Source organism: Planococcus citri, chromosome 2 (genome assembly GCF_950023065.1).
Source record: "Planococcus citri chromosome 2, ihPlaCitr1.1, whole genome shotgun sequence".
Lineage (NCBI taxonomy): Eukaryota > Metazoa > Arthropoda > Insecta > Hemiptera > Pseudococcidae > Planococcus > Planococcus citri.
This window is the reverse complement of record NC_088678.1, coordinates 82,036,428-82,050,415: the sequence shown is the minus strand read 5'-3', so window position 1 is coordinate 82,050,415 and position 13,988 is coordinate 82,036,428. Positions and strand designations below refer to the sequence as shown.

The following is a 13,988-nucleotide window of genomic DNA, read 5'->3' as shown; positions in this document are numbered from 1 at the left end:
TGAATTTTTTTACCATTTTCCCCCCCTTTAACACTCTTAATATGTGCCCAGTATTTTTTGGGGTCCTGGCCGATACTGTCCAGTACTCTGGTGTGGTAATCTCTACGTTCAAGTCAACTCTGCTGAACAACCTGCCTCAAAACCTCCTTATACCAGTCTCTAAGGTTAGTTTTGTCCCCTCTTTTACTTTTTTTTAATAGTTTATATAATCGTGATTTTTCTTGGGAAAGGTACACCAGCCTCTGCGAAGCCCATGGCTTACGAGCATTTCCAACAAATGTCATGTTTTTATCAATAGTACACTCATTAACTATATTTTTTATTTTCTCGGTAAAGCCATTGAACGCCTCTTCAACATCATCCACCTCAATTTCCCAATTTTCACTTTCAATTTTTCTTTTTACTTCACCATAACGCGTTATTTTCCCTTGACAAGTAGGAACATCCACTCTCAACAACTGAACATTAATCATAACAGCTCTGTGATCGGATACATTTGGGTTTTCAATTTTACACGTCACCTCAACTTATCCACCTCAATTTCCCAATTTTCACTTTCAATTTTTCTTTTTACTTCACCATAACGCGTTATTTTCCCTTGACAAGTAGGAACATCCACTCTCAACAACTGAACATTAATCATAACAGCTCTGTGATCGGATACATTTGGGTTTTCAATTTTACACGTCACCTCAACTTCTACATTAGCTGGACTATATTGCCCCTTCAAAAATACGTGATCAATACAAGACTTCAAATTCAAGAAATACCTGGTTGGCTCACTGTGAAGGCACTCATACCCTCTTGACTCGAGTAGATTTAGATAGTTTGCATTTGCAGGATTTTTTTCAAGGATGTCAATATTTAGATCACCTGTCAGCAACACTAAGCCATCCAGCTTCCAGCCCCTTTAATAAGTTGTCCAATTCAGAAAGAAAAACATTTTCAGGCGCTTTACAGAATTTGTACAAGCATACTACGTTGAGTCCAATTTTATCAAGTTTAACAAGCAACGAGTTATAGGAACCACCTGAAACACCAATCACACTAAATTCCAGTGTATCTCAAACATAGAAAACTACCCCCCCCCCCCCTAGCACATTAACACGTTCTTCTGAAAATGACTTATAACCACCAATTTCATAATTCCTGAGTTCCGCATTTTTTACCCATGTCTCTGTCAATACGATTACATCAAAATTATTATTTTCTAAAAAAGCAAGTACCTTTGAAAAATTTGACTTCATAGAAGGTACGTTTAAATTTAAAATCTGGATGTCCGACACCATCACCACAACTTAACTCAGAATTTCAGGGAACTTTCAAGCATTGACCAAAATCAAGTTTCTAAAAATAATGAAACAATACGAAGAAAAATAACCTAAAAAACTCGATTTAAAAACTTATAATTCAAATATAACCACGATGTCCCACAGTAAAAATTCTGAAAAAATCTCAGTTTTAGTCTTTTTTATGTAGAATAACATCATATCAAATTTTTTTTATTTTCGAGAAAAAAAATTACAAGTTTCATTTTTATTGCAAAAGTAGGTACCATCAGAAACCTAAAAAATGAAAATTTTTGCATTTTTGAAATATTTCATCATTGTGTGGACGAATATGTGAAAAAAATCCCCCTCACTCCAATTTGTCAACGGCGGCGTCATTTTTTCAATATATTTCACTCTTAAAATAAAATTATAGCACGAAAAATTGCATTTCTCATCAATTCGTTGAAAAATTGGGTGGGAGAGGGATTTTTTTTACATATTCGTCTACACATTGGTAAAATATTTTAAAAATGCAAAAATTTTCAATTTTTAGGTTTCTGATGGTACTTTTGCAACAATTGTAAAACTTGTAATTTTTTTTCTCGAAAATGAAAAAAAAGGCCCCTCCAATTTTTTTATATGTTATTCTACATAAAAAGGACTAAAACTGAGAATTTTTTCAGAATTTTTACTGGGGGATATCGTGGTTATATTTAAATTATAAGTTTTTAAATCGATTTTTTTAGGTTTTTGAAAGTGGTAATTCTGATTTTGACATCATTCGTCAATTACCCTCTCAAAGTACTACAATTTGAAAAAAAAGTTGAAAATTCTATACCACGTACAACCGGAGCAATTTGCAACTGAAATTTTCCATTTTCGGCCATTTTGCAGAACTTTGAAGCCCCACAGCTCCGTCAAAAAAATCGAAAAAATGTCCGGTTTGTGTCATTCGTCATCGTTTGATGACCTCTACACATGATCTGAATTTGAAAAAATCTAAGACCCCTCGTGCAAAAATCCTCCAATTTGGGAAGGACCATTTGTTTTGCGAATATACGCATAAAAAAGGAAGAAAAACTCATACAAGCTGACTTGCTTTATATTTTACATGTATACATTACAACGGATAAAAGTGGACTGTTACAGAGACAGATAAGAATTTACATATGAGGAGAAATGGTAACTAAAACGATAGAGAGCGCAAATAGTATCTATACAAATATTTTCTGGTAGGAAAATTTAGAAAAGAGATTTTGATGATTTTGTCATTTGGCTATCAAGTACATAACTTAGTTAACTGAAGATAATACTTTTAATATCGCGCAAAAAATGCAAATTCTCCTTAAAAGCCGAATCGTATACGTTGTCTTTTTTTACTTTTAGTATTATCTTTAATCAAGTATTTTAATTCATATAACTCTTTAACTGAAGATTATTTTTCAGTTTCCTAGTAACGAAAATGAATATTCAATGCGGAAACTTCTGAATCGTATGCAGAATAAGAAAGTATACTCGTACCTAAGCTATCACATTTTAAAATCATTAGAAACCCAAAGACCTGCCTAATGTAGGTTCTTGAAAATTAAAATAGGTACCCCAGGATCCCTTACTACTGTGCATTTATAAAGAAACACCTAAGCCCTAGCATAATCAAGTACCTTGATCAAAGATGTATGCTGTGAGTGTGATTTACTAGCTAATCTGAGTAGGAAGGCAGTGGTACAGCTGGATATGCTCACTATTGAAAATATCGTGCCAAATGCGATCACTAAAATGAATAATAACATTGAATGAAGCAACAAAAACACAAACCTATGTGAAAAACGTTTTAAAAATGTCTGTTTGTACAACGTAGGTGCCTACTTATTTACAAGTACATATTAGGTACTTACAGAAATTAGGAGCTATTACGCTGAAATTGGGAATTGAATTCATCAACATAAGAAGGGAAATAACGAGCATTAGCAGAGATAATATTGGATGCCAGTTTGACTCCGCTTTCTGGTGATATCAAAAACGATGGAAGAAGCACCAAACTAACGGCTGTAAAATGGGTTCGTAGTTAATTCCTTTTTTCTCTCTCTGAAAAAGTTAAAACAAAGCGAGTGGTTCACCAAACTAACCAACTACTATTTGGAATTAATTTTGAGTATAAGCGAAAATAGTACCACACAAATTACAAACCTATAAGTGTCAAACACGAATCAATTTGTAAGGAACGGCTTTCCATTTTTAAGGTTAGCTCAAATATCCCATTTCTTTTTTGACACCAGTGATACTCCATAATGATTGCAATCCCGGTATATTGTCCAATCGCTTTAAATTTATAATCTCAAGTTACACGTACTCGTATTATGATACTCGTACTTTCAAACCAAGGCTATGGTTTTACAACTCAAAATATGCGCCTTAAAACATGATACTTATTGCATGAGTAGACCTATTCAAGGAGTGTGATCCCAGTTAGTTTACCTATTGGAAAGAAAGAACCGCGTGTTTTTGAAAGGAACACACGCTCGAGGAAAAAAATAAAAATTCGTTAAAATAGACTACCTGGTGTATGGCGGCGGTGCCCACCGATATAAAATAAAACTTACCCCAGAGAAAATGAAATCAATTTCTGGTGTATCGATTGTGAAATTGAGGATACACTTTTGCGGATCCCATGGCCAACTATTTGACCCTATTTTACTACACCTTGTGTGTAAATCCACTGGCGAAATCCAATGCAAGAAGCCATCTGACTGAATTATCAAGTGGCCAGGTCCGAAATAATTGTTGTATCTGGAGTCAACGAACCAATCAGGGACTTGCTACATTCCCGGACTTCCACGGGGAACTTCGAAAATCGTTCGCTGAATCATTCGTCGTTCGTTCTTTCGTTAAACCCAACTCGGTAAAGGTAAACAACGGCGAAGTGAAGTGATGAAAAAAAAATGATCTTTGCCTTTTCAAAAACCAGATAGATATACGAATAATTTCGTATAGTTTCTTTAATTAATCAATTTATAATAAAGGATTCTTTCAGTTTATTTATAATATGAGAAATGTCCGCCGTGTTTTAATGTGAAGAGGTAGTATGCAAAAGTGTTGAGAGGTTTGTAAAAGATGATTTCGACTACACGCAGCATATGAGTATAGAATAATGAAATGCAATACTTTTATTCCAAGTCCAACAAAGGGAAATGAAAGCAAGAATAAGGAATAATAAGGGTAAGGTACCCGAATATCGACCACCATTTTGATTTTTCAATTTACTCAGCCCCAAATTTATGTAGAAACCCCATTGATGGCTCAAAATGACTGTCAATTATTGTAGTTTTATTCCCCAAAATTTGAACCCGCAATTTTTTTTCGTTCGATGTTTGCCGATCAATTTTCTAAAAAGTGGGAAATTTAGATACTGAAAAAAAGTGCTCCTAATATCGACCACCTATAAAATGGATAAAAAGGACTATGTGATTATGAAAAAAAAAACGGTTTTAATTGATTAAACGAGTTCAAATTAATTAAAGCAATTTACCACAAATATTAAAATTAATTTAAACAATATGAGCACACGTATTTTTTTTATTTGAGGCCTCCTCAACAGCGGTATCACAGACCTTGTGAGCCCAGGAAAAGCACTTCGTACACTTGATCCAGATTTGGTCATTTTGGTCGTTTGAATAACGCCACCCACAGAAAGGGACCATTTTTGCCGAGTTTTAGGTTCTTTCGGCATAACTGATGGATAAAGGCAAATAAAAAAAATTTTTGCATAATGATTAGCGGTGGTGGTCGGATTTAGGAGACTCTTTAAAAAAAAGTTTGAAAAAAATTTACGAATACCTGCACGAAATTGTTTTCCAAATCGATGAAGTGTCTTCAAAATATGGAATCTTCTTTCTTAATTGAAGGGTTTAATTCCAAGTCGGCCTAAGTCCATTTTTATCATTTTTGAGTTAGCAGCGCCATCTGGTGGTACAGGTCGGTTAACACCTTTATCACCTTGTCCCAACACCTGGCGTTACTTTTTTCGCTCAGGAGCGCTGTTTTGCCGGCTCAAAAAAACAGCTGATAATTCCAAAGTGGCCTAAATCATACATTTTTTAAGAGTATTTGTATACAAGTGCGGTTGTGCCGGTTTTTTTTCAAGTTTTTCAACGATTTTCGAGAGACGAAATTTGAAGGTGCTTCGAATGAAATTGTTTCAGAAATGTATTAAATTGATGATTCGTGAATTTTTTTTTGAAAAAACGCGTTTTTCAGCTCTTTTTCGAAATTTTTAACATCAGATAATTCCAAATGGGCCTAAGTCCACTTTTTCTGACTGTTTGACGCGCTCTGGAGCTGAAAATACGCAAAATTAAAAAAATACCAATACGGTACTTTAAAGCAGAAAGATCAAGCTTCACAACCATATAATCACATCATTTATTATTGAAGCGGAAGGGCGAGAAAAACACTTATTTGTGTTTTTCTCGAAACGGAAAAAATGGACTTAGGCCGACTTGGAATTAAACCCTTCAATTGCAATTTACAGCATTTAATTACATATAACTGGTAAAATTTAATGAAGAATTGAAAAAACACTCTCAACTTTTTTTTGACTTCTCGAAAACGTTTTTTGTGAATACCTTTGCGAATTTTGGTTTCAGAGCATTGATTTTGGTCTCAATCGATTTGTCTGCGAAAAATACACCAGGAAATATTTTTTCCGCGGAAGTCTAGCCATTTGGGGCCAAAATCGGCTGGTGGTCGATATTAGGGCACCTTACCCTTACAGTAATAAACCAACACACTCCGACCAGCTTAAATTATAGAATCAAAACTAATCAACGGTGAATTACGATACAACATCTGAAAGAATTTTACTTAAGTACTATCAAGTTGCGAAGTTACCGAAGTAAAAAACTAGATACTAATCACGCAAACGGTCATTCTCAAGTGAATTTCACTCTAATTGCTCATTTTGATAGGGTTTATGTTTTAGTATTTGCAATTTTAGTAAACACTTCACAATCAAATTCATACAAATATGAAATAATTGTTGTAACTCGTAGCTACGTTGGATGATTGGAATATTGAACATTGCATTCCAAACTTCTTGATAATCACACAATCAAGTAGGTATCTAGTTTGAAAAATGTCTCACAACTCACACTTTTCCTCATTTTAGTTTAAATTATTACCGGAATTTGGGATCATATTCTTTGAATTTTAAACGTACATTCAACTTCAACAGTTATCAACAATTCAACACTCATCAAACAACGGATGGGAGTAGTATGAGCGATCATCATCAATCAAAACATGATCAAAACTTCAAAACATAAATATGAAATGAAAAATGATTTTTGCTCATTTTTCAATCTTTTACTAGTAACTACTTATTTTTTTCTAGTAGGTATTCAAAATGTTATGAATATGATAATTGATAACAAGACTGAATGAACCAGGAATCGAACATCAAACGAATCCTGTGAATGAGCAAATGACTCTTTCCCCGTGGAAGTCCGGGAATGTAGCAAGTCCCAACAAATCACTGAAATTTTGTACCACGTTAGATATTTGGTTTTTCGAGTGCAATAAGTATAGGTAAGGTACTAAGTAGGTAATGGTTGATTGATTTGTTGATAGTGAGAAATTGTTCATACTTGTTCAATTTTATACTCGGCCTCCATACTGAATCAGCCTTAATGCCTTCTACCTTTGCAAATTTCTTATTGTTCCACTTTGTTCGTTGATCAAGCCACATGCTGCCGAATGCGTAGGTACAAAATAATGTAGGTAGGTATTAGATTACAGTCACATCAACGCAAAGGTCAATCCATGAAAAAATTCATTACTTACCATAAAATAAATATACTCCCGATCAATTTTTTTTCTCGTATCCGGTCGACATGCCTAAATTAACATGAAAACCCCAATCTGAATCTTAATCTAAGGTGCACCGAGGGAAGTCAGAACGTTTTTTCACAATTTCAACTTTGATCAGCTGGTACTCTCGTACTAATGAACCAATATGGCTGAAATTTGGTATGTAGGTTCCCATGAGGGTTCTTAACCTATGGTAAAAATTTCAGCACGATTGTCACAGTAGTTTTCGCACAATCGAATAAAATGTAACTTCTTCTGACTTACCCCGCTTTGGGGTAAGTCAGAAAATCTACGAAATTAATTGGTGATATTAGGATTCGACTCTGATCGATGCGCAATATGTCGAATAATATGTTTTCGAGGTCGTAGAATCCGAATCTGGAGTCATTTTTTTTGTAGGAGAGGGAAGTGAGGCGTGGGGAGAGGTAATATATCAAATTTTTCCTACACTATTGTGTAATATGTTGAATAATATGTTTTCGAGGTCGTAGAATCCGAATCTAGAGTTATTTTTTTGTAGGGGTGGGGGTGAGTCAAGGGGAGAGAGAGTAAATTACAAATGTTGCCTATATTAATGTGTAATATGTCGATTGATAAGTTTTTGAGATCGTATAATTCGAATCTGGGGTTATTTTTTCGCAGGGGTAGGAGGCGAGGCAAGGGGAGAGGAGAAATTTCAAATTTTGCCTATAATATCGCACCTCGGGAGTAATAAGGTCACATCTCAAAAAAAATCGATTTTGATGTTTTTGCATTTTTGGGGTTTGCATGACCCCCTGCAACCAAAAATAACACTTTGAGTCGGGTATGCTGCTTAGATCATGTAAAAAATGCAAAGGGCCTAACTCAAAATTTCTACAACATTGCAAGTTGTTTGGAGTTATAAGGTTACATCTCAAATAACTCCTCTTTCTTTGAGTAAAATTCGCACATACAAAGTGTCAGAAAATAGTTTCGATAGTTTTGAACGTTTTTAAGATGTAAAATAATCACAAGGAGTGTATTTTTTGTAGGTTTGTTCCAAAACATAAAATTTTTAAAATAGAACATTTTTCAGAAAAATTAATTTGCATATATTGAAATTTTAGTTTTTTGAGAAAAACTCAAAAACTAAGCACTCTAGAAAAAAAACTAACGACATTATGTCGATTGGAAATTTAATTCTCTACAAGTTTGTTATAATGAAATTTTTTTTGGACGCTTTTTTTCGTCTCCAGATCACTTTTTATGAAAGGTTATAACTCAAAATGTTTTCCAAACATTGAAATATTTCCTCTTTAAGAGTTTATTTTTCAAAATATTCTTATGCTAAATGAAGGTAGGATACCCAATCTTCAAAATAACATGCTATTCATTCCTCACAATTGATTATAAGTTGATGAAAATAATGAATCAAGTTTTTAAAAAAAATAAAATCACTCTCCTGTAAAATTTCACTTTTTTGAGATGTGACCTTATTACTCCCGAGGTGCGATATTGTGTAACATGTTGATTGATATGTGTTCAAGGTCGCAGAATTCGAATCTTGAGCTAGTTTTTAGGGTCGAGTGCTATCCAAGTATCACCGTTTGGGGAGAGGGGGGTTGTGGCCTACTGTGCCCTGTGGAAGTTGGAACAGTAATGAAATGAGCTGACTAATGATTATTTGAAATACCTTCCGCTCAAAAACACGGATGTGTATGAAAATGGCGATTTGTAGAAATCTCCCCCTCCTGCCGATTGATTCCCCCATAGTGGCATTTTGGCTGTCTTTGTGGTAACTTCAGAAAAACAGTTCATCTGACAATTTATTGTAGAGTACAAAAATGTATTTGTAAAAAATTAAAAAACTCATATAAGGAGAAAAAATAATCATCTTCTGAGAAAACAAAACGAAAAATCCCCAAAACATAGTAACACCACACCAAAATACACATCTGACATCATCCTGCAGAAAAGAACACATGATATTGCCTGATTGTATAGCATTTTTTTTTTTTTTTCAAAACATGTTCTGAATTCTGATTTTATATAAAAAACTGTCAACTTTGAACATCAGTGGTATAAGAAAACATTGAGATAAATAAGAACCAAATTTGGAATTTTTTACTTTCCTCATTCTACCAAAAAACCAACTCCAGATTCAAACTCTACAACCTCGAAAACATCAATCGACGTATTACACCATAATATAAGCAAAATTTGAAATTCCCCACCCATACGAACCTACGACTCACCTTCCACCTTCACCACAAAAAATGACTCCGGATTCGAGTTCTACGACCTCGAAAACATATTATTCGACATATTACACAATAATGTAGGAAAAATTTGAAATATTCCCCCTCCCCACGCCTCCTACAAAAAAATAACTCTAAATTCGGATTCTACGGCCTTGAAATTATATTATTCGACATATTACACAAAAATGTGTGAAAAATTTGAAATTTTCTCCTCCCCACGCCTCAAACCCCACTCCTACAAAAAAAATAACTCCAGATTCGGATTCTACGACCTTGAAAACATATCATTCCACGTATTACACATCCATGAAGTCGAATCCTAATTATCAATGTTCACTTTTCTGACTTACCCCATAGCACTAATTTAGGGGGTAAGTCAGAAAAAGCGATATAAATAATGAACAATTGAAAATTTAAAAAAATTGAATACTTGGGGTTTTACATTATTGTTTTAGGAATACTTTCACTTATAATATAACTTTTTCTGATCATTTCTTCTGAGGTAAAAAGCAGTTTGAAAAACACTGGTTACAATTTGAAATCAAATTCAAAACAGCAACTAAAAAAGAACCAATAAAAAGCCTGTAAAATGAAACTGGGTCGCGAAGTTTTTTATGCTGTGATGAAGTAGGGGTAGTACCCTCAAGTTACCCCTGGGTAGCGCTTCGGCAGATATAAGCCTCTAAGAGCTAGAGCAGTTTTTCTGACTTACCCCGAATTCGGACTTCCCCCGGTGCACCTTATGAATTTTGATTTTTTTCAAATTTTTTTTTTTTGCTCCATAAAGGTCTTCTTTAATTGAAAAAATGATAATTACACAAGTAGTTGTTCAGGATGCCAAGTACTTGTGCAAAACAAGAGGTTTATTCAAAATAGGTAATGTTAATTACCTACTCTTGTCTACCTATCTTCCTACCAAGTTGGGTAGGAAAATTAAAGTGGGAAATAAACACTCGAAACTCACGTATTCCATTGGTAATTGACATGCTGAAGAACGTTTGTTATCATCATTTTTTTGATTAAACGGTTCTTTCACTTAAAATAAGTAGATGAAAAAAGAATTTTGACAAAAATCAAAATTCATCAATTTTGAGCGTAATATGGCCGGAAAATTATCGCGAAACATGCCTTCCCACTAATTTGAGGTTGCTGAACACGAATTTTTATTCAATTTCAACACAACTGTACAGTGTACACCCTGCACCCCCCCCCCAATCCAGCCAGGCCGCCAATTATATTTCACCACAAATTCCACCCCCCCCCCCCACCCATGAGACCGCGGGATAATCAATGATGTTCTGATTGAGCCATATACCAATTTTCAGCTTGTTCGGATCGTTTTTGGCCAAAATAACCCTAAAAAACACATTTTTAGTTCGTTTCTCGCCTAAGCAAGAAATATCCACTGTAGGAGTATGAGCTATACTCGACTTTTCATCGCAATCTAAAACTCGAGCACGAGCAAAAATAGTGAAAAAAATTCATTTCCTGGGGTTGTAAATATCAGAACAAGCTGAAATTTAGTGTATGACTGTTTCAGTAGAGCATTGATATGTTTGTACACAAATTTTTCAAAAAAATAAATTTTAGGAGGTGAGGGGTGGATTTTGGGACGAACTTGATGGTGAGGGTTTTTGGTTCAAAGTTGGGCTAAAATAGAATCAAAATTCGAGTTCAGCGACCTTGAATTAGTGAGGAAACGTGTTTCGCGATAATTTTTTGGCCATATCTGACTCAAAATTGACAAATTTCAATTTTTTCAAAATGCTGTTTTACTCAATTACAAGAAAATGGCTGTCTTAATCAAAAAAAATCCTATGACAAAACTTGTTTAGCATGCCAAGTACTAGTGGGATATGAGGGTTTCGAGTGTTAATTTCCTATTTTCATTTACCTACACAACTTGGTGGGAAGTAGGTACACAAAAGTAGGTAATAATCATTTGAAACCCATGTATTTCATTAGAAAACGACATGCCAAACAACTTTTGTGATCATCATTTTTTTGATTAAACGATCCTTTCGCTTTTTTCATTTACCAAAAAAAAAATAGGTATTAGGTACCAAAGATTTTTCTTTCTCATTTATGTATCTTCATCTTTGTCAAAATTTCAAAAAGAAAGCATAAAGTGATAAAATGTTATTGAAATATTAGTTTCAATTAAGCAAAGCTTGCAAAAAATATCGTCACAACTTGTTAAAAATCAATTTAAAAATTAAAACCCTTGAAAAATATACTATAAAATTTGAGCAAAGCCTCGTAAAAAATTAAAAATTTCTTTCATTATCCAGGAGCACGCTTGTGCTCCACCCCGCCCTCCTTCAAAACATTGGAAATTCCCAAACGAACATTTCTTAGTGTTCAAAATGGTAGCACTGACACGAAATAGTTTGACTAAAGCTCAGTTTGACGACTTGTGGCTAGGGATAACCCCGGCACCGGTCACTAAATGCTCGCCACCCGGAGTATTGTTGTGTCTTATGTAAGTTTCATCTTGTGAGCAGGTTGTTTACGAGTTATTTTAATTTTATTAATTCATTTTCGCTTGAATTATGCTGTTTTATTTAATATATTGGACGGAAACATTTCTGGGGGCTTCGCCCAGGGCTGGCATTTTTCATTTTCCCGCCCAGTGCAAACTCTATGTTCATAATTTGGTGAAAAGTGTGAATCACTTTTGTACGAGGGGGGGGGGTAAACAAAAAGCACAAAAATCTTGTCAACGATTAGCTGTGATGAAAGGAAAGGAGGTAAGATTGCAGCAGTACCACTGCGTTTTTTATACAAACACCTGAGCATGGAAAGAAAACTGAAAATGTTTCTATTGTTTTGATTTTTCAAATTCTGATATGGATTGAACAAAATTTCGAATTGAACTTCAGAATTTCTTTTGAGCTGAAAAAAATCGATTGATCCCTTAATTTTTAATGAATTTTCGAAAGGTCTAAAAATGATCAGGTTTTTGGAAACATATTCCATGCATATTCTGGATCATTAATCAACTGTTTTTTTATGCAGTTTTTTCCACTTTGGAATTATTTAATACAAAATATAGCTTCAAACTCCCCATCTTCCAAAATTGGTTTTTGAGATTAGCCCAATTTTTTCACAATTTTCTCAAGTACATATGCATGAGGGACGTTTCAAAAATATAAAAAATTACATAATATTTGTAGATTAGATTGCATTCAACAGGTTTTTCCAAGTTCGAAAAAATTCAATAGGCAGGAACTCAGGGTCAATTTTCAACAAGAATTGAATGATTTTTAAAAGAAGAGAATGATGAAAACTGGAACTCCAAAAAAATATTGTGAGCTACCTTTAACTACGTACCGTAAACTGGGGTAACATTGAAGGATTTTTCAGTATTTTTTATGTTTAGAGGTATAAATGGCGGAGGTAGGGGAAATGTGTGTGGTGCTTTTGATAAAGCTATGTCAGCACTACGTTTTGGCGGTTACAGAAGTTGCCTACCTTTTTCCTGTCAAGCGCAAGAGCCAAAAGAAGTGCCCTTCAAAGTTACCCAGCGTTTGGGGTAACTTTGAAGACCCCTTGAAATGTGCTTCAATCAAGGTCAAAAATTATCAAAAACATGAGTATTCACTTTTTGGTCACTTTATACGCGTCAAGCACTTACAAAATGATCCATATTCACAATTGAATTTATGAAAGAGTGCTCCAAAATGTTAATTTGGAATTTTTCTAGTTTTCAGGCGTTTTTCATGCATTTTGGCCAATTTGACCAAATTTTATGATTTTTTAATGATTTCAGAGCTGTTTTTCAAGTTTTCACATCGTTTTTAACAAGTTTACAAGCATTTTCATGCATTTTTGTCCAATTTTACCAAAATTTCATGATTTTTTTATAGACTTCAAAGTTACCCCAGTTTGAATATTATTTTTTTACTCCTCAGGGAACAACTTTGGCACATGAACAAATGCGCTAATTTATAGTCGGGAGATGTACCAACACATCTATAATGTCACTTGACTCGTTCTTTGAAAATTCAAAATTCCAGACACCAAGCTTTTCATGTTAATTAAAATTGATAAAAACAGCACTTTTTTTCGCTTGCTTTTTCACTGGTGTTGGAACCACTAGTTGAAAATGATAACATAGGAAAAATAATCGCCAAAGTGTACTCTATCCATTCCCGGTGTCAGAATTGTTCCATACTTCATAGTTCCACCGCCATGGAGCATAATATGATGAAAAACCGCACCCTTCAATGTTACCCCGCGATTTCAATGTTACCCCAGTTTACGGTAATCAAAAAAGTATAATTCGAATCATCGCATCAGTTTTGGCCTTTTTTTGGGGGAGGGTTTGTATAAAAGCTTGTGTATTTTTTTTTAAAACAAAGGACCTCATTTTCTGAGTAATCTCCCACCCCTTTCGTCGCCAATTTTTCGTAAAAATTCAGGATATTATTTTTCGTTTTACCTACTACTTCTTTACATGACAGAGAGGTCAGCTATGCAATCTATGCAACAGACATGAAACTTCCATTTTTTTTAAAATTGAAATAATTTCAATTTGAGGGGTGAATTTTGATTTCTTCTGAAATTTTTATGCAAGAAATAGCCTAGGGTTATTTTTGGAAATGTTTTGCTATATTTTTTTTTAATT

At 34.2% G+C, this 13,988-nt stretch overlaps 1 protein-coding gene across 1 annotated transcript in view; it reads left to right on the top strand.

The window, feature by feature from the left end:
- The window catches only part of LOC135838047 (U6 snRNA-associated Sm-like protein LSm7), a 38,379-nt gene that overhangs the window by 21,299 nt on the left and 3,092 nt on the right, over positions 1-13,988 (top strand). The window lies entirely within an intron of this gene.